General features: G+C 37.5%; 1 protein-coding gene and 1 long non-coding RNA gene across 10 annotated transcripts in view; one reads left to right on the top strand and one right to left on the bottom strand.

Annotated features, from left to right (window-relative positions):
* The window catches only part of ptbp3 (polypyrimidine tract binding protein 3), an 82,634-nt gene that overhangs the window by 38,639 nt on the left and 19,244 nt on the right, over positions 1 to 24,751 (bottom strand). The window contains exon 1 of one of the 9 annotated variants that reach the window (XM_048174595.1): positions 14,712 to 14,770. The exons of the other annotated variants lie outside the window; for them this stretch is intronic. The gene's annotated coding sequence lies outside the window, so the exon portion shown is untranslated. Of the gene's footprint in view, positions 1 to 14,711; positions 14,771 to 24,751 lie in introns of those variants that run through there. 9 annotated transcript variants of the gene reach the window in all.
* On the top strand, positions 15,184 to 20,222 carry LOC125257883. The gene is made up of 3 exons (XR_007182462.1): positions 15,184 to 15,320; positions 18,840 to 18,933; positions 20,094 to 20,222. It is a non-coding gene; the product is annotated as an uncharacterized LOC125257883 (long non-coding RNA).

Genomic DNA, 24,751 nt, shown 5'->3' on the forward strand with positions numbered 1-24,751 from the left:
TAAATCTTTAGCAAAATTCAATTCAAACCTGTAAAAATCAACCATATTTAAATGATATTACAAAAAATGTGTATTCCAACCGGAAATGCTTCACTAAACTATTCTCATGTCATTGGCATACATGGATGGTGACTTTATCCGTTCAAAATCTCAAGTTAATAACACAGACCAGCGTGACAAGTACACAAAACCAATCGAAAGCCCCTGTGCCACATTAAAGGACTGTTTTCAGCCCAGAAGGGAAATTTCAACAGCACATCAATTCCTTGAGGACGGTGTCTAACAAGCACACAAATGCATCCATTAGCAGCAAATTGTTTGTGAGGTGAGCGGCTCAAGAATACAATCTATTCAACTACAAGATGGCTGGCATGTGATCCTGCCCTCGTATAGCCAGACTCTAGAGCAGGGCTGGGCAACTCTGGTCCTTGAGATCCACTTCCTGCAGTTTTGCTGCAACCCTAATCAAACACACCTAAACAAAGCTAATCAAGGGGTGTGTCTCAATCAGCTGCCAAGCTTCCTAGGTCGTGAATCAGTATATCGTGTGCACAAATTCTGGCACTGGTAAGGACAGTAACTACACACTGGATCACTACACATTGGGACACTTATGGCTCTATTTCCGGCGACATAACAACGTCCTCATTGTACAACATCACTACTGGTATTTATGAACAACAGCAGAACACAGCACAATTTTTTTATGTTATTTAAAGTATAGGTGGCTTGAAAAACACACATAAACCATATATTGCCGCAATTATGTGTTTATTGTCTTTCATCAGTCAAAACGTTTCATCATTTTATTCAGCTCCAGAGATGGATGCTTTTGTCCAAATAAGTAATTTCCAGGCTAGTCATAAGTTATTACTACTATAAGTTCATTTTGGACTTTCTGTGAGAGAGAGCGCCCTCCGACTTCCAGTATGAATGAAACATATATACATTACATGAGAGCGTTTAGTACACCATATTGCTTGCATTGCCATATTTTTGATAAAAATAAAACAACAGGTCATGTATTGTATAACGTCAAGTCTTGCATAGAATATCTTGTCTCTTTGCATCTTTTTTGCATTTATTTACATTGGCCCAATGGAAACCTCTATGTTAACACACTTTCCTGAAAAAAAAAAAAAGAAAAAAAAAAGGACACGTCCCCCATGTATTCTATGCCCATGTAGGTGAGTTTGATCAGGGCTAGAGCTAAACTGTTCAGGAAAATGGATCTCGAGGGCCAGAGTTGCCAAGCCCTGCTGAAGAGGAAATGTCTCCATTTGTGTTGTACTTCCTGAGCGAGGCCCTTACAGCTCAGGGAATACCGCAGTAATTGTCTTCCTCGTCAGTTTCTAATTTTAGAGCTTTTTTGTAACTGTGTTGAATTTCTTGTGCTAGACGATAAAGACTCTGCAGAATTGAGACATTTTATGATGGGTACTTAAATTAAAAATAATAAAAAAACTATTCAAAAGTTATTTCAATCAGTGTTGTTTTAGTATAATTTATATACTTTTGGTTTTTTATATATATATTCTGTTTTTATTTTCATTTTAGTTTTAATAATTTTGTTATGTGCTTTTGTTGTTTTTATTTTTTATATTTTCATTTAGTTTTAAATTATTTTTAATTAATTAATAGGTTTTAGTTTTAGTTCAGCTTCAACATTTTTCAAATTTTCATTTAAGGTTTTCCTCTAATATTTACACTCGATTTCAGTTTACTTAGGCTAATTTTATTTCAGTTCACACTGCCAGTGACTTTTGGTGCATTCACATCCTACTGGGAAGTTCGTATTTATGACGACAGGTGCGTCACTTTTGTCTGAGAAAGATGACAGTGTACCTTCTCTTAATGAATTACACAAAAATACAGCACCTCTTCTTCTAGAAAATGATGAACAAAGAATGTGCACCAGGTGTGTTTTGCTTTTTTATGTTTTAATTCATTTATGAAGTCACTGTAAACTTTATCTTTATATATTATATTGTTATAGTATAATGCTATCATATTTTGTGCAGGCAATTGGCTTATTTCGTTGTAAACAGAAAAGCCTGACAATGCCACTGCTAAATACCTATAAGTATTGTGGTATTCCGCCATGTTTCTCACTGACACACCCCTAACTCGTACTGATCGGGGATTAAGGAAAATCCCGAGCTTCCCACTCGTATTTACGACATTGTGGTGGCGTTCATGTGCGTTCAGCTCGTAAATACACTGAACAAAATTATAAATTGATTATTAATGTTGTTCACAAATCTGTCTAAATCTGTATTAGTGAGCACTTCTCCTTTGCCGAGATAATCCATCCACCTCACAGGTGTGGCATATCAAGATGCTGATTAGACAGCATGATTATTGCACAGGTGTGCCTTAGGCTGGCCACAATAAAAGGCCACTCTAAAATGTGCAGTTTTATCACACAGCACAATGCCACAGATGTCGCAAGTTTTGAGGGAGCGTGCAATTGGCATGCTGACTGCAGGAATGTCCACCAGTTGCCTGGAAAATCCAGCCTCACCGCTGTACCAGCGGATGAGTCTGGTCGGCCATTGAATCAATTCGATTTCTAGGGCGGAGCAAATCCGAGCAAACAGGAAGCGGAGTAAACCAATCAGAGAAGGGCGGATATGACGTTAGCAAAGCGACAAGAGAGTCAACAGCGAAAAGTAAATAATTAATGTGTTTCTGGTCATTTAAAACTGAATTCACGGCTGAATAGAACAAACTCTCGGGTCTCCCGTGCGCAATCTTTGTTGATATTGAAGGGACTTTCGCCGCACTAGAGTGACGCTGTTTGCGTCACTGAAATAATGAGACTGAACTAATCTGATTGCACGGTACGGTTTGGAGTTGACTCGAATTGCAACGGAGGGTGGACTGACCAGACTGATATATCTTGTAGGTCCACCAGAGCTGTTGCCCGTGAATTGAATGTTCATTTCTCTACCATAAGTCATCTCCAACGGCGTTTCAGAGAATTTGGGCTCTTAGATCTTTGAGTTCAGCTCTTGAAAAATGGGGGCATAAACAAAAGTGTTGTGTTTATGATTTTGTTCAGTGTATGATCTTTCTAACATGACTTGAACACACCATACATTGCTGCATGTTGCCAGTGGGTGGCGGTGAGGTCACTAGTGGGCATTCCCACTACTGGTTGCCTAGTAATGTTTGTGAATGACATTCATGGTGTTACTCCATGTTGTAGACAACAAATCAGTTTTCTTGTTGCTACAAACAAATATTTTGTAAGGTAAAAACTAAATAAAAATATAAATAAAATATATCCTAACAGTAGATAAAATGCTTAATATTAAAGATGAACAAAAAAATAGCAAGTGCTCTTTGCCATCGCGGCTATTTATCTGCAGCACAAGCACTGGTCTATCTGGGTTCACGAAATCATTCATGCTCAGAGTCAGCACAGCAAGTACCACCGTATGTACACTAAGACATATCATCAATTATAGGAAAGTTGCTGATCGCTAAAATTAACTTCTCCTCCATCTTGCCTCGACACTCCACTACATCTAGCAATGGATCACGTGCACCACACTGACTTCACTCCTATTGATTGTCGTTCCTGAAAGTCGCTCTTCATTTGCAGGATGCGAAGGTTACTGTCGCTCGTGTCGCTGGAAATCACCAGCTTTCCATTGAAATGAATGTGATCATGTCACTTTGTCGCTGCGTGTCACTGGTAGTGTGAACGCAGCTTTAAACACCAAGCTCTTCAATGGTTTGCTAAAACCAAATGTCAATCACATAGTAAATTCAAAATCAGAAAACAAACTAAATTATACAACAGTTTCGGTTTATGGATTTGATTGGCCAAGCAGGGTTCCAAGTGTGCTTATATTTAGCTTAACATCATTGGGATGTTTCACAACATAACTCTGCTCCAGAATATGTGAGAGGTGGGGAGTTGAAGTGGAGTTGTGTGATTTTGCATGGAGCAAAGAGGGGGTTTGTTGAAAGTTTGTCAAAAGAGTGTTTGTGTTTTACTGCATTCCAGAATCACTCATCGTAGGTTTCTCTCACTGGTGAGTGGGAGCAAGAAATGGAAAACTCGGAGTGGAGCTGGAACAGATTGATTGTAGAAGACTTTGACTGGAATGCTTTTGCTCCATCATATACTCTATTCCATTTTTTGTGTTGCCTGACAACACATAATGCTCCGTTTTTCTTTTAGAACCATTTTCATTGGCAGATTAAAAATATACGAACTAAAAGGTGGAATTTTGCTACTAAATATCTGTTGAGTTGTGGTCTGGTCATCATTTGGAGATCAGTCGTCATAGTTGAAAGGTCACAACCATGAGAATATCAGAACAAGATCAACCTCATTTACATACCAACTGTGTCTGTGCTTTTCGCCATTAGTTTTGACATACAAACCTGAGCCAATCACAGCAAAGGTCATTTACATTTAGAAGTCTTAAAGGTACAGAAGCAAAAACTGGCTGTTTAATTCTAAAGAACAGAGATGTGGAAATGTAGAACAAAATTACAACAGGTTTTGCTCCAAGAAGCCTTGACTAACATTATTTGCAGACTTCAGGGCAAAAATAAACTGCTACAAAAGGTCAGAGACATGGCCTGGTGGGAAAAGCAATGTGCTCCGACGTGTTGTGTACGTGGGAGACTTTAGTTCGAATCCAGGTTGGGTCATTTCCTGATCAGATTCATCCCCCCACCCACCCATGCTTCCTGTCTGCTCTCTCACAGTCTAAATCAATAAAATCCCAAAAATAAACAACCAAAAATGGATACATGGCCTCTGTACCAAATGGACAATAGGTATTTGGGATCCAAACACCAATGTTATTTAAAGTCTCACGCATATAAAAAAACAACTACAACAACAACAATCAATTCATAAAATGCAGTCATCCAGACATTTGAGATCTACCTCCAATGTAAATGAGACGAAGCAGTTTGTAGCTCTTATTAATAATGAGTTCATGCACAGGGTCATACATGATACACACACACACACACACACAGCAGGTATGAGTTCAGCACAGCGTTTGTGTTATTCAACTCAGCCAGGTGTTGTTGGAAGGGAGAGCTCGCTTCACAGGCGGAGCTACTGCCGTGCTGTCTCCCTATTGGAGCGTTATTGTCCCCTCAGCCTACCAGGAAAGAACACAAAGCATATCTTTGCTTTTTTTAGATGAAATTCAAATGAGCCCAGGCAGAGTATGAATATGCAAAAAAAGGCACAAAAACGATAGAATCTCTTTACCCTTTACAGCTAAGCCCCTCTCTGATGCCTGTGACATTTTGTGCGCCGAGATGGGCTGAGAGTGATGAAACATGACACTGATGTTCAGCACCCGCATCGTAATTGCCATTTCTCTGAACACACCCTCAGAGGGCCAGGGCGGGTCACACGGCCCCGCCCTCACCGGCACACGCTGCACATCAGCACTGGCCGCCAACTCCACCATGCCATTTTCCCACTCTGCCATCATTATAGTTGGGTGTCTTTAATTAGTCGAGGAGAGAGAGAGAGGTCTGATTGCAATTATATCCTTTCATTGGCATTCTCCCATCAGCCTTAAATTCTGTATGAAAACTAGAATGCTACTCATTATAGAAACAGACAATTTGACTTCAATAGCTTCAAAAATGTCCTCTTGAAAGGGGAAAAAAATGCAAAAAAGTGTTTGGATTTTCCAAATATTTGATCATCGGATATTTTTAGAGGCATTTCATGAATAGTCACAGTATATACTTGATGTGATATAAATAAAGATTCTTCATATGTCAAGGAAGGTTGCAAATATAGAAACTAAAAAGCTGTCAAGGATCTGTCCAGGTCACACTTCAGCCTAAAATGAAATAAAATAAATAACAACTCATATTTTGCATTAAGGAAATGAAGCCATTTTCAGCCTCATTAAGATCTGTTGCATTATTTTTTCCATTACTTTTATGACAATTAGGCACATTTTCCTCCAGTAGTCATTACCGTAACGCAAAAAACTCATTACTTTAATGTCATCTACGTCAGCCAGCCAGCATTTTATCTTGGTGATATATTTAATTATCAGAATCAAAGAATTAACAATGTTACAACAATAACAACAAAAAAACAATATTCAATACTTGACAGAAAACCAAATGTTGCATCAAAGAACATAAGATTTGTACGTTCACACCAAGGATAACTATAACGATAACTATAAAATGTATATAATCATTGTAATTCTATGAGAATAGTGTGAGCCACACCTCACAAAGTATAAAAATATCAACATAGTATAACAATACCGTTGGCATCACACTATTTTTTTTCCAGCTGACAAACGATAAAAACATTTGGCAGCCAATAAGATTCCACCTGATTTTAAAGAGCACGAGCATTTAAAGCAACAGGCGACAAAACTGCACCATGTGCTTATAATTATCAGAACGTTATCATCCATTGGTGTGGACCAATGCACAGAAGGATGCACAGATATATCGGCCAATAATCAGTATCGACCAATAAATGCAATTGTTTTCACTATTGATTGTTTAAGAACAGCTAATGATCTGGGCCAATTATATCCTGTCAATCAAAAGGAGGTAGAAAAAGTGTCAGACTGCATTTCATACTGTGTGTGAAGAAAACATCTCTTGTGTGACAATAACGCATTAAAGGGTTAGTTCACCCGAAAATGAAACTAATGTAATTTATTACTCACCTTCATGCCGTTCCACACCCGTAAGACCTTCGTTAATCTTCGGAACACAAATTAAGATATTTTTGTTGAAATCCGATGGCTCAGTGAGGCCTGCATAGCCAGCAATGACATTTCCTCTCTCAAGATTCATTAATGTACTAAAAACATATTTAAATCAGTTCATGTGAGTACAGTGGTTCAGTATTAATATTGTAAAACGACGAGAATATTTTTGGTGTGCCAAAAAAACAAAATAATGACTTTTATTGTGATGGCCGAAACACTGCTTCATAAAGCTTCAGAGCGTTATGAATCTTTTGTGTCGAATCATTTAAATATGTTTTTAGTACATTAAAGGTGCCCTAGAACTTCTTTTTAAAAGATGTAATATAAGTCTAAGGTGTCCCCTGAATGTGTCTGTGAAGTTTCAGCTCAAAATACCCCATAGATGTTTTTTTATTCATATTTTTAACTGCCTATTTTGGGGCATCATTAACCATGCACCGATATATAGGTTGCAGGCCCTTTAATTCTCGTGCTCCCCCTCCCCCGGAGCTCGCGCTTGCCTTGAACAACATAAACACAGTTTACACAGCTAATATAACCCTCAAAATGGATCTTTACAAGATGTTCGTCATGCATGCTGCTTGCATACATCGGATCATGTAAGTATAGTATTTATTTGGATGTATTAGATTTGATTCTGAATGAGTTTGAGGCTGTGCTCTGTGGCTAAAGCTAACATTACACACTGTTGGAGAGATTTATAAAGAATGAAATTGTGTTTATGAATTATACAGACTGCAAGTGTTTAAAAATGAAAATAGCGACGGCTCTTGTCTCCGTGAATACAGTAAGAAACGATGGTAACTTGAACCACATTTAACAGTACATTAGCAACATGCTAACGAAACATTTAGAAAGACAATTCACAAATATCACTAAAAATATCATGTTATCATGGATCATGTCAGTTATTATTGCTCCATCTGCCATTTTTCACTATTGTTCTTGCTTGCTTACCTAGTCTGATGATTCAGCTGTGCACAGATTCAGACGTTCTGCCCTTGTCTAATGCCTCAATCATGGGCTGGCATATGCAAATATTGGGGGCGTACACACCGATTGTTACGTAACAGTCGGTGTTATGTTGAGATTCGCCTGTTCTTCGGCGGTCTTTTAAACAAATGAGATTTATATAAGAAGGAGGAAACAATGGAGTTTGAGACTCACTGTATGTCTTTTCCATGTACTGAACTCTTGTTATTCAACTATGCCAATATAAATTCAATATTTAATTCTAGGGCACCTTTAATGGATCTTGAGAGAGGAAATGTCATTGCTGGCTATGGAGGCCTCACTGAGTCATCGGATTTCAACAAAAATATCTTAATTTGTATTCCGAAGTTGAACGAAGGTCTTACGGGTGTAGAACGGCATGAGAGTGAGTAATAAATGACATTATTTTCATTTTTGGGTGAACTAACCCTTTAACAATAAAAAAATAATGACATTAAAGCAAACTATTTGACCCTATGAATCACCCATAGTTCCCGTCACTTAACGTGCATTTACCTCAGGAAAGATAACCATTTACCTCAGGAAAGATAACCATTTACCTCAGGAAAGATAACCAATGTTCACGGTTCCTTAGTCATCTATAAAAAACACTAGAGAGGAGCTTATTTACTGTTAATGATATATGCATATTTGAATAAATTTGTCATGAAGACAAGTGTTTATGAAAACTACCTTATGTGCAACTGAGTTGTATACAAACATTTCAGTTTTTATTTGAGTATAATTATTATATCTAAAAACAGAATAGAAGTTGAATGCAATAGTTTGAACTCTGTTGTTAATTTCAACCTCTAATATTCAAGTAATGTACCAATTGAGAGGGTTCTCTGTATAGTTTACAGCATTAATTGGGACAGAAAATCAAACTATCGATATCATTAGATATCATTCTGAATAATCGTCTACCGGTATTGTCTGAAACATTTTGTAGTATCGGTGCATCTTTAGTGTGTATTGTTATTGTTTTAGTTATTTTAATAATTAACATTTTTGGTGTGAACCAAGTGTGCCAGACACGTCCTAAAAATTTAAGCCAAAGCATTTGGATCGTTTCTTGGTGGCTGGCTGTAGCATTCGTCATAAACGGCACGCTCTCCATGTAATCGAATGAGATGTGACCCAAACTAAAAAATCTTTCTAAAAATATTCTACAGTGGAAGGAAGCTCTGTCCATCTTTTTGTACAGTCTATGGTGTGAACGGGCCTAAACACTGACCTGATACAACCTTTCTGTGAACCGGCCCCAAACACTCTCACATGGGCACTGTGCCATCCTTAATGGTCAGCCCTAAAAATAAAAATCTGCAATCATTACGGTAATGAGAATACGGAGAGATAATGAACGTCATTTGTATGAAAAAATGTCATAAATAAGCTTCATTTGAAGCCTGTTAAAATTAGCTTCATTTCACTTTTTGCAAAATATTGTTATTATTATTTTATTATTATGATTTTGGGGTGAAATGTGACCTGGACATGTGTTCATGAGATTCACCCTGTGAACCATCTCTGCTAAGTCATCTACTTTGTTTTCCTCCAGGTGTTATACTTCTATAAATTAATTTCAAGTTAATGAGTCTTTCTTGTTTATCTCTCTCAGCATTCGCAAAACAAAACCTTTATTGGGTGCTAATGCAAATGAAAATGCACAGGTGTGACTTGTTTTCTTGATAGGGGAGATGTTATTACCGTAAGAACAAACAAAAAGCTGCTGCTACTTGTTGCTGAATGTTATTCAAAAGACGTGTTGCAATTGCAAAAAAATCTCCTAGGGAAATTAAAACTTTTAAATGATCTTTTTAAAATGGAGCGGAAAAGAAGACAAGGCTTTAAAGATAGTTAATAATGGTTTGATCATTTTATAGCCTGGCTGGGGGATATTCTGTAATTAACAGGGGCAGAGAAAATGAAATCAGGTTGTCAGGGTTGCAGAAGTTAATAATATAAAAGCGCAATTTTCACCGTTCATTAATCTGGAGAGCACGTCGCTGGAGGTTATCTCCAGGATTTTTTTATTTAAGTGTGGACAAGCTATTGTTTTGACACAAGCCATCTGAGTAAACAGGGTGTAGACTAAAAACAAACACAAGGGCTTTTCTTAAAGGAATAGTAGAGCCAGAAATGAAAGTTGTGTCATTTACTCACCCTCACTTCCACTTATTAACTTGATGCATCAAGTTTGGTTACAAGACATCCGAGAACAACGTTGCTCGGAGTCAGAGGTGTCATGATGCGTCATATTTGAATATATGCAAACTAGGGCTGCATGACATTGGGGAAAAAACAACATTGCAATAATTTTTACTGCAATATATCGCCATATAAAAAATACAGGATTTTTAAAATCAGATTACTTGAATAGCTACATTTGGGAAGAATTAATTATTCCAGAATGAGTGGGGTGTATTTGTTGAGGAGTGCATCTGCAAAGAGAATAAAAATAATTTTAAAAACTGAAAAATGACTGTTAATGATGAAGACTTTTTTTTTTAAATGTGTGAACCATCCTTTAAAGTCAACATGAAATCAAAAATTGACAATTCTTGTTTTTTATGAAATATTGCTGTATTTATTATAAATGATTTACCCATGCACATCAATAAATGTACCCACCCTCATCATTTTTTATCAAAATAACTTCCCATTCCTCTTGCAGCAACATCTCTTCTCTTCTCTGATGTGTTTACTGGAGCGAGGGCGGGACGATAACCTGTTACTCACATGAGATCCACCAATAGCAAACCCCAACGATCAAATCAATTCCCTGTGGACACAATCAAGTCCCGCCCTACATTTTTTTCTTTTTTGAGAAGCCGTTTCACTCAGATACATGTCGCAATAGGGAAGAAGAGACTATCGTAACTTTCATTTCATGATGACTTTAAGGGCCCTATCATACACTAGGAACAATGTGACGCCAGGTGCGACGCAAGTGTTTTTTGATAGTTTCAGCTCGACACAGTTATCATTTTCACATCCTGCGCCACGTTGTTTAAATAGCCAATGCATTTGCACCCATTTGTGCACCCATGAGCATGCTGGTTTGAAAATTAGGTGTGTTAAGATGCATTGTTGGCGTGTTGCTATTGAAATAGACAGATCCGTTTCCTCGCTAGAGAAGCGTTCAGTTTTTCCGCTTGCAAATTCCGCCATGTAAATAACGAATCCACCATGGCGCAAGTGTAACTGGCTTTTAAAGGGAATGGGAGATTAGACTCTGATTGGTTTATTGCACATTATGCCCAAAACACACGCATTACTCATTAAGAGAATAGGGACAACCCTTTTAGACCATTTTTCCGATCGTTAAACTAGCAAAAGGCGATTTGGACATGCCCTAAGTACACTTGTGCCGTGCATTTTAGACCATGCGCTTAGATCGTTAAAATAGAGCCCTAAGAGTTGAATGATTTGGGAAAAATTTCAGTTCACAACTTCACACTTGTGTACTCTTTACAAAAACCAACTAAAACCTCTTTTAGTAACCATAAAGTGTACAGAGTAAAAAAAAAAAAAAAAACCCAAAACAAAATCATTTCTCTCATAGGCCACATTCCCACTGATTTTGGCTATAAAATAATAATGTGATTTTTATTGTGATTATTATAAAATAAAAATATTACACAAACAGTTTGTAAATGAACAAAACCGCTTAGTGCATATATTTATTTGATTTAATCACAGCTTTCATGATTTTACTGATGCATATTTACTTCAATAGACTATATCATGCAGCCCTAATGTGAATGCAAATGAGAATTGAGATTAGCTGATTTTTTGTTTAGTTACTTTTGGTTTGTGCTAAGCATAAGAAAGTGCTGTTTTATCATTTTTGGATCTTGACAGCTCAAGCCCTCCGTTCATTTTCATTGTGTGGAAAAGAGCAGCTTGAACATTCTTCAAAACACCTCCTTCTGTATTCCACAGAAGAATGAATGAATGTTTTCAGTTTTGGTGAACTGTTCCTTCAACATAAATTTGCTCAGGCAAGACAATAAAGCCCCTTTTATTCATATGGAAACAGAGAACAAATTATTATTTATTATGAAAAGCCATTTCAAAACATCATAATATAGTGCATAAACCCCAAAATTGGACAGAGCCATTGATCCTATGGGCACTGTGGGATGCTCGGTTGCTGTTTTTTGATGTTGAAAGCAGCAAAGAGAATAACCATGGAAACAGGAGGGGGGGGGGGTTTCAAAGGGAGGTTTCTCCTTATGTAATATTCAGTACCAACGATGCCACCAAGGAGAATATCAGGACAAACTGCCCTCACAGCCCAAAATTACAGCAAAAATTCACAATACAATCCTAGCGTTTGTAATGCAATTAGCTATAGTATAGCTGAGCCCATATATAAACAACGTATCTGGCTGTAACAGATCCAGCGAAAAGCAGTAAATACCTGCCTGTGCCGGCTAGTGAAAGAAAAACTACCACTTCCTTGGAAAGGCACAAATATTACACAGCTGACAGCAAACAAATCAGTATCCTCAAGACTCAAGCCATCCGCTTCCACTGGGTTTCACCACAACATGTTGCTGTGCCAAATTGCCCTGTTACCACGGGCATTGCCAGACAATAACATTTTCCATCAGACCAAATTGAGGAATTGAAGAGTGAATTTGTGGCTGAGCGCTCTCCATTGGAGCAGGGAACAGGCTGTCTGGATACACGCCAGGCTGAAATGATCTTTAGTTTTATCAATTTCCCCATGCGGCGGACTCAAAACAAGCTAAACTAGCGCCTGGCCTCTCAGCTTGGGCTTGAAGAGAAATGCAGGAGTGATGGTCTTCTCCTGCAGCGTGAGCAATTTTGAAATGAATATCAAAGGCGTTAGACAGACAACAGACCATCTCCTTCCTTCTCCTTCTCCTATTATGCAACGTGTGAATAATTCCTCAGCCATTTGATGTCTCTTTGATGGCCTTGTTATTCATGTTATTGGATTTACGTATCATGCACGCAGAGACAGGCATAAAAATTTGCGCAATAATATCTCAGAGGTAAAGAATTTAGGGTGTTATGGACAAGGCAAGCAAATAACTGTGCGATTAAGTTACAACACAATGCACTGCAAAATATAAAGGTGTTTAAACCTGCACGTTCGGATGCATCAGGCTCAGCTTGTATCATTTTTTAGGTCTGTACAAAAGGAGATAAAGTGTACACTAAAATCATTTTATTAAGCAGTGTTTTTGATTTGTTTTCCAGTTAAAGTATCCAAACATCCATAAAACAAGATCAATTTACTTTAAGGACATTATAAGACTTGTTTTCAAGAAGATCTGTCTTGAATTGGGTTTATTTTTCTTGACACGTTGGCAAAGCATGAACCTCCATGAATTTATTTTATGCTTAAAACCAGATTAAAAATGATTTGTCAATAAGGTAAGGAAATAAACATTTATATTAAATTTTAGATATTTAAATAATTGATTATATTAAATTTGATATATATAAAATTTGATATATATATGAAAATTATTCACACACACACACACACACACACACACACATATACATACATATCTGAACATGCCTTATCATCTAACAATTCTGCTCATTTTAATAGTATTATTTTCCCCCCCACTTTTTTATAGGATGCTTGGATACATTCACTTGAAAATAAGACCAAAATACTGATTATGAAATTGATTTTTCTGGAGTAAGAGCAACAGATCAAAGGGTGTGTAGTCAAATCTCTTTGAACAAACAGCGTTCTTCATCTGCCATCACATCTAATCATTTCCTTTCGATTCACTCTCTCAGACTGTGATGGAGAATTAATTCTCTGTCTGCTTTTTATCTTCAAGGGACCTGCTGTGTGCGTCGAGTGTGGGAACATGTGTTTAGTCTGCCTGAGTAACTGCTTTAACCTCATTCTCTCTCCCACTTTTTATTGAAATTGTCTAGTCACCAGACCTTCAAATCATCAACAAATGAATTTTACCTAAAAAGGAGATAATGATCAAATTTGTATGGCTTTAGTGTATAATTGTTGTCATTACTAACGTCAAAAAAAAAAAAAAAAAAAAAAAGTAATTTCAAAAATTAAGATGGTTTTCAAACAGTTTCCCCAGAACATTGTCCCCGTCTTCCATTGGTCAGACAAACAGCTGGTTTATGGATTAGGAACAAACAGAGCATTTTGATAGTGCCACTGCTGTTAAATGCAACATAAATAACTGCAAATAATAATAACAATCATCATACAATCTTTCCAAGTTTTGTTGCTTAGTAAACATACATTTTGATAGAGGTTGCCATATATGCATATTGGAAACACATGGAACAGTTAACCTGGTGTCAACAGGGACCTTCATCAACAGATGGATAGTGAAAAATAACAGTACAAACTGTACTATTATTTATATTATATAGTACAAACTGTTAATTTGTTAAAAAAATAAAAAGAGCTTATTCTTGACACATAACATGCTCATAAAAAAATCTAAAGTGCATCAAAGTTCAGTTTTTAATTTATGCAGATGTAAACGAAAAAGTGTGTTTTTTAGATGCTGTGGCTGGCCACCGTTTCATTTTTCACGATTTTCATCACTTTTTAAAAGTAAAAATTAATTTTCAGGTAAAAATAATTCCATGCAGTCTTTCAATTAGTTCATAAAAACTGCATACATGTATAACAGTCAAATATTTTTAAATGCCGCACATGACACACTCTGAGCAAAAGTATTTCGTGTCAAAATACCCAATTACTTTTTGCAAACTGTTTGCAAATGTGTAAATATGTATAGTTTACAATAAGTATGTCTGTTATCATAGTTAAAAAAGCATTCTCCAAAGCAAACTGAAAATATATAACTGTTTGTGATATTTAAACAAACAAAACTTTCATATAAATAATTTCGCACAAAAAAATGCTATTTTTCCTTCTATAACTAAAGTCTAAATGTAAAAGTTGGCCATCAAAATAAAGCAAAACTGTACCTTAAACTCATCTCCAGCATGTCAGAATATTCCTGTGTTCATAAGCGACGAGAGAGAGAGAATTAAAGAGACAGTCAGACAGACAGACAGACAGAGGGAGAGAGAGAGAGAGAGAGAGAGAGAGAGTATAAGAAGGAGGAGAGCGATAAAAGTGCATGTGGGATGAAGGGAAGAGTGAAACAGACGGAGCTCAAGAGAACAGTGAGGGTTCGAGAGACACAGACAGAAGGACAGAAGGGAAGATGAACCGAGGGAGGGAGGAAGAGGAGGAGGGTGTTGAATGGGTGTGTGTGAGGCAGGATATGCGCGTGCACACACCATCGGTCCCTATTGTAAACCGGGACGCTGTCTGTCTGTCTGTGTGCGTGCGTGGACAAAAAGAGCGAGATAACGAAATATGTGTGTGTGCACATATTAACTGAAAGCAAACAAGCGAATGTCGTAAAGTGTAAACTCATACCGCTGTTGAGAGGGCGCGAGCATCATAACGGGAAGGAGAAAGAGGAAAAGACGGAAAGCAACAGGTTGATGAGCAGTCTCCCTAGAAACAGCGGGAGTGCGCACGAGGAACAGATGTCCTATGGTTTCGTATTCGCTCTCTGGCACACCGTACGTAACAAACTACAACAACACGCCGTTATGATCAACGCAACTGTCTGCGTCGTTTGTCATCTTGAAGTTGACGCTCTCGAGACAGACGGTGGCTGAATTCGGAACACCATTAATAGCATAATAATCTAACTATTTCTGCCATTATCCGCCATATTTTTTTAACCCAAAAGTTTAAGGATTAGTTCACTTTCAAATTAAAATTCCCTGATAATTTACTCACCCCCATGTCATCCAAGATGTCTGAAAAGAAAAGAAATTAATGTTTTTGATGAAAACATTCCAGGATTATTCTTCATATAGTGGACTTAAATGGAGCCCAAACAGTTGAAGGTCAAAATTACAGTTTACAGCGATCCCAGGTGAGAAATAAGGGTCTTATCTAGAGAAACCATCGCTCATTTTCTAAAAACAAAAATAATACAATTTTTTATATGTTTTAACCATAAATGCTCATCTTGAACTAGCTCTCTTCTTCTTCTCTTTTAAAATTCCAGCAGTGTAGACACTGCTAAGTGTATTACTGCCCTCCACAGGTCAAAGTCTGAACTAAATTGTCATATACAATATGCTAGTGCAAGTATATAACAATTAGTTCAGCAGCATCTACACAGCTGGAATTCTAATAAAGAAGAAGAAGAAGAAGAAGAAGAAGAAGAGAGCTAGTTCAAGATGAGCATTTATTGTTAAAACATCTATAATTTTTTTATTTTTTAGAAAATGAGTGATGGTTTCTCTAGATAAGACCCTTATTCCTCGTCTGGGATCATGTAGAACACTTTGAAGCTGCACTGAAACTAATTTTGACCTTCAACCATTTGGAGGCCATTGAAGTCCATTATATGGAGAAAAATCCTGGAATGTTTTCATCAAAAACCTTAATTTCTTTTCGACTGAAGAAAGAAAGACATGAACATCTTGGATGACATGGGGGTGAGTAAATTATCAGGAAATTTTAATTTGAAAGTGAACTAATCCTTTAAATCCTGTGAATGTGCAAGACTTCCGATTCATTAGCCGTTATAAGTAAAGGACCTGAAGAATAATTAACAAAAAGTGCAGTAAACGGTAAAACCAGCCTGTTTATGATTGTGATAACAAAAATAAAATATATAACAAATAATAAGCAGAATAAAATCATAACCAGTTTGCAACATAAATCTGCATAACACCACCGGAAGTCTTGCACATTCAAATAAAAAAATTGCGCGCTTGCTCATACAATAAATAAAGAGGATAATCAATGAAATAGTAAGGGGTTATTCCAAGAGAATGTGTTTTTGTGTTTAAAACTGCGAGACACCAGGCAATGGAATTCTAGCGGCTAGCTGTTCAGTGTGCATCAGTTCTACAGTGTTATTGAGCTGTGTTATGGGATTGAATCAGTGCACTTGACAATGTCCACTATGGTTTCAGACACCACAACAAATGCCTGTCCCCTCATACAGTGCACTATATAAGAGAAAACAGGTGATTTCAGGAAGGTCTGGACTAGAGACATGTGTAATAGAAAACCTGCTTTTAACTTAAGTGGCACCTTTTTAGAATGCTGTGTCACGTGTGAGACACTGCAAAAGATACAAGATGTGAGCACAATGGTCAAACACGTACGTGTGTGCATGTTTACATTGAAAAACAATGGAAAAGCAGCGCAGTGAATTGCAAAAACATGTTCTGTGAACGACCAACAGAGTAGTATGCTGTTCCGGAATCAGCAACAGTCTTCGAGGAGGCCCTGCCCACCCGGCGACTCATCCTTTTCTATTTACTTATTATTATTAAAAAACCTTTTTGCAAAAAAATAAATAAATGACGCATTTATGACGCATTACAGACTTTGATTATTATAATTGAAGCATTCACATTGTGAATTGGTTATTTTGGAATTGCAAGGTTCATGTAACGATGCAGTTAAAGGGATAGTTCACCCAAAAATGAAAATTTGATGTTTATCTGCTTACACCCAGCGCATCCAAGATGTAGGTGACTTTGTTTCATCGGTAGAACAAAAATGATGATTTTTAACTGCAACCGTTGCCGTCTGTCAGTCAAATAATGCTAGTGGATGGGAACTTCTACTGTAAGAGTAAATAAAACTTGCATAGACAAGTCCAAATTAAACCCTGCGGCTCGTGACGACACATTGATGTCCTAAGACACGAAACGATCGGTTTGTGTGATAAACCGAACAGTATTTATATCATTTTTTAACTCTAATACACCACTGTCCAACTGCATTCAGCATTCGCTTAGTGATGTCTGATCGCGCTCTGACAGCGGCAGTGATGTCTCGCGTATATACTGTCAGAGCGCGATCAGACCTTACTAACGAGTGCTGCACGCGGTTGGACATAGTGGTGTTTTAGAGGTAAAAAATGATATAAATACTGTTCGGTTTATCACACAAACAGATCGTTTCGTGTCTTAGGACATCAATGCATCGTCACGAGCCGCAGGGTTTAATTTGGACTTGTCTATGCAAGTTTTATTTACTCTTATAGTAGAAGTTCCCATCCACTAGCATTATTCCCATCCACTCGCATTATTTGACTGACAGACGGCAACGGTTGGAGTTAAAAATCATCATTTGTGTTCTACTGAAGAAACAAAGTCACCTACATCTTGGATATGCTGGGGGTAAGCAGATAAAGATCAAATTTTCATTTTTGAGTGAACTATCCCTTTAAGGTGCCGAATAGTCATTAAATTAACATAACGTACAAATAAATCAGGTGACTGGTCCACCCAAGTAGTTTGGCATGTCACCATTCGTGTGCTTGCGTTGTAAAAGCAAACGTCACTGATTAAAATTGAAGCGTCCTAACAGTGTGGTCAGTAATGGAAATGTTGTAGTTTATTGCATCACCACTTGCAATCTTTTTCAATTTAACAAGTTTCACACGCTCCATTGTCATCACATCATTAAATATAATATAAACCCTGTAATCAACTCTGTTAATTATAATGTTAGCAATCTAGTTTGGCGCATCGCTATTGGTGTAGCTGGAGTGTGAGATGAAGGACAGGGAGGGTTATGTGTGTGTTCTAGCTTCATTGTCTATGATATCTATTATTGAGATGGGCCCCCTCGTCAGTAACCGGATACGACTGGACAAACACAGCTAACAGAACATTCCAATTAACTAGCGCTGCTGAAAGAGCTGCCGACTTACTCTGTGTGACACTAAACGCAAACAACAGATAATATAGAACAAATGGAAAGTTAGATGAAAGGAGAATAGGGCTGTATAAAAATGAACAAGTATAACAAGTCCACAGCGTACATGGTACATTTTTTGCAAGTGTTCGGACACTGGCAGGCAATTTTACTTCGATTAAAATGGGAAAAAACATCAAACCAGCAGTGATATTTCAACATGTCTGCATTTGCCACGACATGTTGGGTCTGACAAATCTAGTGTTGAGAATGTGAAAATTGTCTGTGAGATTATTTTCAAAACAACCAGGCAGATCCAGAATTATAATTCAATTAATAGTTTCTTTCTTTCTGAAATGCAGCAAGACAGCTGGACAAACCACACCGCCCCCACCCCAAAAAAAAAAGAAATCAAGTTGACACAGGCATCGTACGCTCGTTATTTCAAGGACACAGGTGAGTTGAGTTTGTTTTGGTGGTTCATAGACACTCCTACACAACAAACCTCCCCAAATCTGCCTGCCGATGCCCTCAGGAGGGCAGTGAACGACCTCCGGGGGGGGGGGGGGGGTGAAGTGAAGGAAGGGAGGGCCTGAGCTCCTCCAATTCACTATCACAGGTTGAAACGCATTAAAAAAAGTCAAGAGCTACAGGCTCTTTGACTTTCTCTGTTGTGTGGATAGTTCAGGGACTGATATCCATCTAGTCTACATTCACACCTCAGAAGCTGACAGAACTGAGAGAACAGGAAAGTTAATCAACACCAGCTAATGAGTATTCACTTCCTGCTCTGCGTTCTTGATATTTTTGTAGCTTACAACAAAAGGGGAAAATGTTTGTTACAGAACCTGTCAAAAACATATCTGTAATATTATTTTCATGACCATCAAAAAAACCCATGGAATAAGTTTCACAGGAACATATTTAAACAGCCAATGAGCTTTAATTTACATCAGAACCATAAAACATGATTTACTACTTTCTATTGTTAATCAAATGAAGGTGGTGTGAAGGGGAATTTACTAGTTTTAGAGAGCATTTGATTGGACAACAACTTGTATACAGAACTTTGTGTGCAAGATCAGTCATTAATATTTTCAGTTCTCCAAAATAGATATTTAGCATATATATATATAAAAAGTGACAACCTTTTTAATGAGTAGACTAGCATAGTTAAGATGATAAAAACTGACTTAAACCAACAAAACCACAGTAATCCTGATATGAAACGGTCTTTAAAAGTGAGTTCAGTCAATTTTATCATTAAAAAAGATGTACAGTAAATATTATTGAATGCACCCCCCAGTATTTATTACCAAAATGCAAGAAAAACCCTGCACTGTCATTAGCATAATGCAAATAAATGCTATATTACATTTTTAAATATTTATAAACAAAGGTAGTATTTCCTTATTTAAAAGAGAAACATAAAAAAATATTGCAAGCAGTTAGAATCTAATGAGAATATTGATTGAAAATGACAGAAATTTAAAAAAAAAAGGAAAGTAAACTATCTGCACGCGTTGCAGTAATGAGAATCTCTTAATTGTCATAAAAATAATGTCATGTACTTCATTCTCTTTGTGCAAAATATAATTTTTTGCTTTGGATTTAAGGGTGAGATGTGACCCGGACAACTTTTAGTGAGATTCACCAAAAAGGATTCAAACTGGCACTCCAATTTTTTGCGCTCGGATAAAACCTTGGTCTCCCTATCAAAAACTAAACAACAGAATGGATAACAGCAAGACAAAAAAGAAAGAGGAACTGCAAACTCATGTTACTGTGGGGAGGGCCAGACCGGTGTCCATTTCCCTTTAATATTGTAGGGAGGTAATAAAGAGGAGAGAACTGAAACCAGCCCAGCTGACAGTCAGGCCAGATAGGAGTGGTCATATGATCCCATCAAACTGAGCATGCCTTTTACCTGAGCTGCAGCGTCTGTGCATGGGGGAGAACGCAGAAACCAGAACGGTGAGATGTTCTGTCAGCCCTGCTTTAAAAACTGACCCTGACGCTGGAGCATATCAACATGAATTCACTGCAACTAGATAACCAACACTCAGAAACACATGCAACCATGCTGTACAGAGACATGAAAGACTATATGTCTATCTATCTATGTGAAAGAATGTGTCAGTCTGTCTTTTTATGGATTAACAAAACATGTTAAGAGACTTGCATGTTGTGTCGTTGAAAAGTTGAACTGAAAGTGGCATTTCCTCTAATACTACTGAACAATGATAAAATGCACACAAAAAAAATCTTTCTGCGAAACACAAAAGTATTTTGAAGAGTGTTTTAACTGTTTTTTGTCCGTTCAATGAAAGTCAATGGGGTCCAAAACAACACTGTACCCCACTGAGTTTCATTGTATGGAGATTGAAAAACAAAACAAAAACTGAGGCATTTTTTTTAAATATCTTATGGGAACAACTTGAGGGGGAGTAAACATAACAGTTCTAATTTTTGGGTGATCTATCCTTTTAAGGTAAGGAATATAATAGAGACTTGGGTGTGTGTTTTGACTTCGGCCAGTAAGCAAACACTGCAACCTTCTCACAACATCCTAGAAACCATCCAGATCGCTCTAGGTGGCTGTTTTTGTGTTTAAAAACACGAGATGCAGGGAATTGGAATGGAAAAATGTGAGTGCCACTTTTTTAGAACAAGTGTGAGGCTGCAAAAGACACAAGTGCAACAATTGTTTACATATGAAAACGATGAAAAGCAGTGCAGTGGAAAACACTTTCTGTGAGAACAGACACTAGCACAGCTTAACAACATGCTAAATCAACTCAGAACATCTTAGCAACCCATAGTAACCCCATGGCAAACAACCAGAACACCCTACACTATAAAACTATTGTAGTACGTTTTACAAATACCGTTTCCTTCTTTCTACTTTCAAAATTTCACATTTAATTCAGTGCATTACTTGCTGTTTCTTAGTAATTATTTGTAAAATTTACTAGAAATTTCTGAGTAAAAATTGTTTAGTCAGCATTGTGGAGTTAATTTTTGCAAGGAAAAGTAGCTGTATGTAAACATCTAACAAGTAAAACTAAATCTAATATCTAAAAGTCCCTAAAGTAAATGTTTTGGTTCAGTAAAACTCATGGAAACATCACTGAACATCTACGAACCATCCAGCTAGCTAACAAAAATGTCAAAACATTACAACATTACACTTGAATCAAATCAGTAAATGTTGAGGAATTTGGTCCAGCAAAGACAGCTTCCCTCATGGGGCGGGAGAGAAACACGGGGTGAAGCAACGTGGGAGACAGGTCCATCCGGGCCACGGCATAGTTTTCATTCCTCTCAGATGAGAAGTGAGGTGAGGAAGAAGGGGGGGATCTTTGGGTTTTAACAAAGGAGTACAGTAGAACAATAGCCCTCTCTGCCCGTCTCCCAGGCCTGCTAGCCAAAACACAGGCCGCCAGCGGAGACGAAAATGCCAACAGAGCGCTAACAATGCTCAGCAGTGAAAATACTGAAGGCTCTACGGTAACACAGAGCAACATGAGGGACAGATACATGAAACAGGTTCTCTGTGGCGTCTGATGTCAATGGAGACACTTAAAGCCCAAAGTACATTGGTTTTGATGTCATGTTGCACAAAGGCCCCGATATGCTCACTGCGAAGTTCGTAAAGGCCTTAAATATCACCATCAGCACAGTACGCACAGCCAGAATTTACTAACAGCGCATACTCTGTACACTTAAGTCACAACTTTTTTTTTTTTTTTTTTTTTTTTTTTTTTTTACTAATTCGTTTGTCCACAAGGTGGCAACACTCAAAAAAAGAGACAGAACAACAACTACTACTGGAGGCACAACAATATAAACAAAGATTATAGAATAACACAAGACGTGTCACTCGTATTGTTTTGAATGGGAGAAAGTGTAACGCGCAATATGGCGGAATAAGTCCCGCCTTCTAAATAAGAGCCAATCGCCGACTAGTAAAGTCATCGCGTCCCTGCAGCGGCCGTTAGAATCACCGGTTTCTATAGAAACAGTCAGACGCGCGCCTCCGAAGAGACGTGCATTTAGGTCTGCGCATGCGCATTAGCTTGAACCAGCCTGAAAAATACAGTTTTTTTTGTTATGATTTGAGCGTTTAGAAACTAAATTTATGAGCCGGTTGTTGTTAGATTTCACTGGTGATTTTAAATATGAAATTTAATCGTAAGGTTGGCGAACAGTTTGAGAATTTGATGTTTCCCCATTCAAAGAGACTGCATGATGCCCAGGATGCCTGAGAGGCGTTTCAAAGATGGCCGCCGAGTGAAATGACTTGTCTTAAAGGGACTTTGATATAAATACTTCATTTTCCGCACTGAGTCATGTCATTTACAGCACATTCGCTTGGAAGAATAGAAGAAGAAAAGCAGCGAATTCGTAATTCTATACAAAGTTTAGAGCAAGAACCAAAATAAAAATTTTGGAGAAGGATATGCTGCTTTGTTTACCGTTTTGTATTGCTCTTTACACATTCTTCTTCAACTACTGCATAGTACATCACAACTGTGTACTGCCACCTACTGGACTCTTCTGTCTCAACATTCACCTTGCACATGCGCTGCTGAATGTGCAACGTCCAAAAATGGGACGGCCGAAGTATACTTTGGGCTTTTGACTGTGTTGACGAACACTTGTGTGAGGCAGTTTAAAGATACGCACAACTCTAGTTTAAATGCGTACAAAGACATTTTAAAGGTGCAGTGTGTAAATTTTATCTGGCATCTAGTGGTGAGGTTGCGAACTGCTCATAGAGCACATAGAGAAGCTACGGTGGCCGACAAAGATGTCGTCGTCTGTGATAGCAGAGAGTAACCAGTCAAGCAATGAGGTTTCTTCAGTCTCTGCTTCTAATAAACCAGACGACTACTACTAATACTACTACCACTACTACTACTACTACTTCTTCGTGCATATTCAATGTAGTGACATTACAAGCTGCCTCTAAAAACACCAACGAAGAAGAAGAAGAAAAAAAAAACGTAGTGATGAAACGTGCTCTGTAGAGCAGTTTGTCAATTTAGGGCTACTGTAGAAACATGCGGGCACAAAATGGCGACATATACATATATATGTAGATATAAATGGCTCATTCTAAGGTAATAAAAACATAACGGTTCATTGTGTAAGGTCTTTATACACCACTAAAAACATAGTTATGTATATTATATTGCATTGCTCTTTAAAGTCTAATGGATTCCGATTGGCCATCAAAAGTTTTTATCGTTCATCAGCTGGGAAAAAAATCTTTCTGAAATTATTCCAATGATTATTGTTCCTCTGTGTCATTATCGTTGTAGTTGTGTTATGGACTTTGCTATTCTCAGAGGATTAGAATGATTATTTAAACTTTATATTTATTATAGTTATGGTCCTTGTCCTTGGTATGAACAGCCTCTTACTCATACTTACTCAAATGATCAAGATTTACAAACACACTAACTTTTTTTCCTGGCAGTTGATAAAATATTAAAAATCATTGATGGAGGGTCCCATGTCTTATCTAGAGACCAGAATATCAAAGAGACTTAAGGATGTGTTTGGCTTTTTGGCTCAGGAGGAAACCAATGACCTAGAAATTACCCAGAACACCCAAGCAACTACATAGCAACAAACTTAAAAGCACTCAGAACAGGTTTGCTGCCATATAGCAAGACCTTGGCAACACCTTTGCATTGTGCCAGTGAGTATTACATGGCTACAAAACTCCAGAAAATGTAAAAATCTAGTCAGATTTTGAAATACTTCCTCAACTGGGCCAACAGAAGGCCTGTGCACTCATATCTGCTGACTAGGAAGAATGACATCTGCTGAAATAACAAAAAATGCAGGCACATTTACTCAACAGGATCAATGATGAAGTAGCAGTGAGAAATTTCTCATAATACCTTCAAGATCTGACTTTGCAGGTCTTACAAAATATACAAATACAGATGGACTCTGAGGAGGGAAATCGATTTTATAGTATTAAAAAAAGTATTTGTGGGAACTTTGATGGAGTATGAAGTGTAAAAGAAATAACAGGATTTTCTAGTCATATGATTGTGGCATTCTTCACAGAATTAACTCAACAAAAAATGAAACAGTCACGAGAAAATAGGTGACGGAGGGGGAGAGGTCTTTTGGTAGTTGGGAGAAGTAACTAGATTTTTACATTTTCTGAAGAAAGTGATAGTGTTAAGTTAACCCATACACAACTTTGAAGATGCCACAGTGTTTCTATGCCATTTTATGTTTTTTGCTGTAT

The sequence above is a fragment of the Megalobrama amblycephala genome, linkage group LG2 (assembly GCF_018812025.1).
Source record: "Megalobrama amblycephala isolate DHTTF-2021 linkage group LG2, ASM1881202v1, whole genome shotgun sequence".
NCBI lineage: Eukaryota > Metazoa > Chordata > Actinopteri > Cypriniformes > Xenocyprididae > Megalobrama > Megalobrama amblycephala.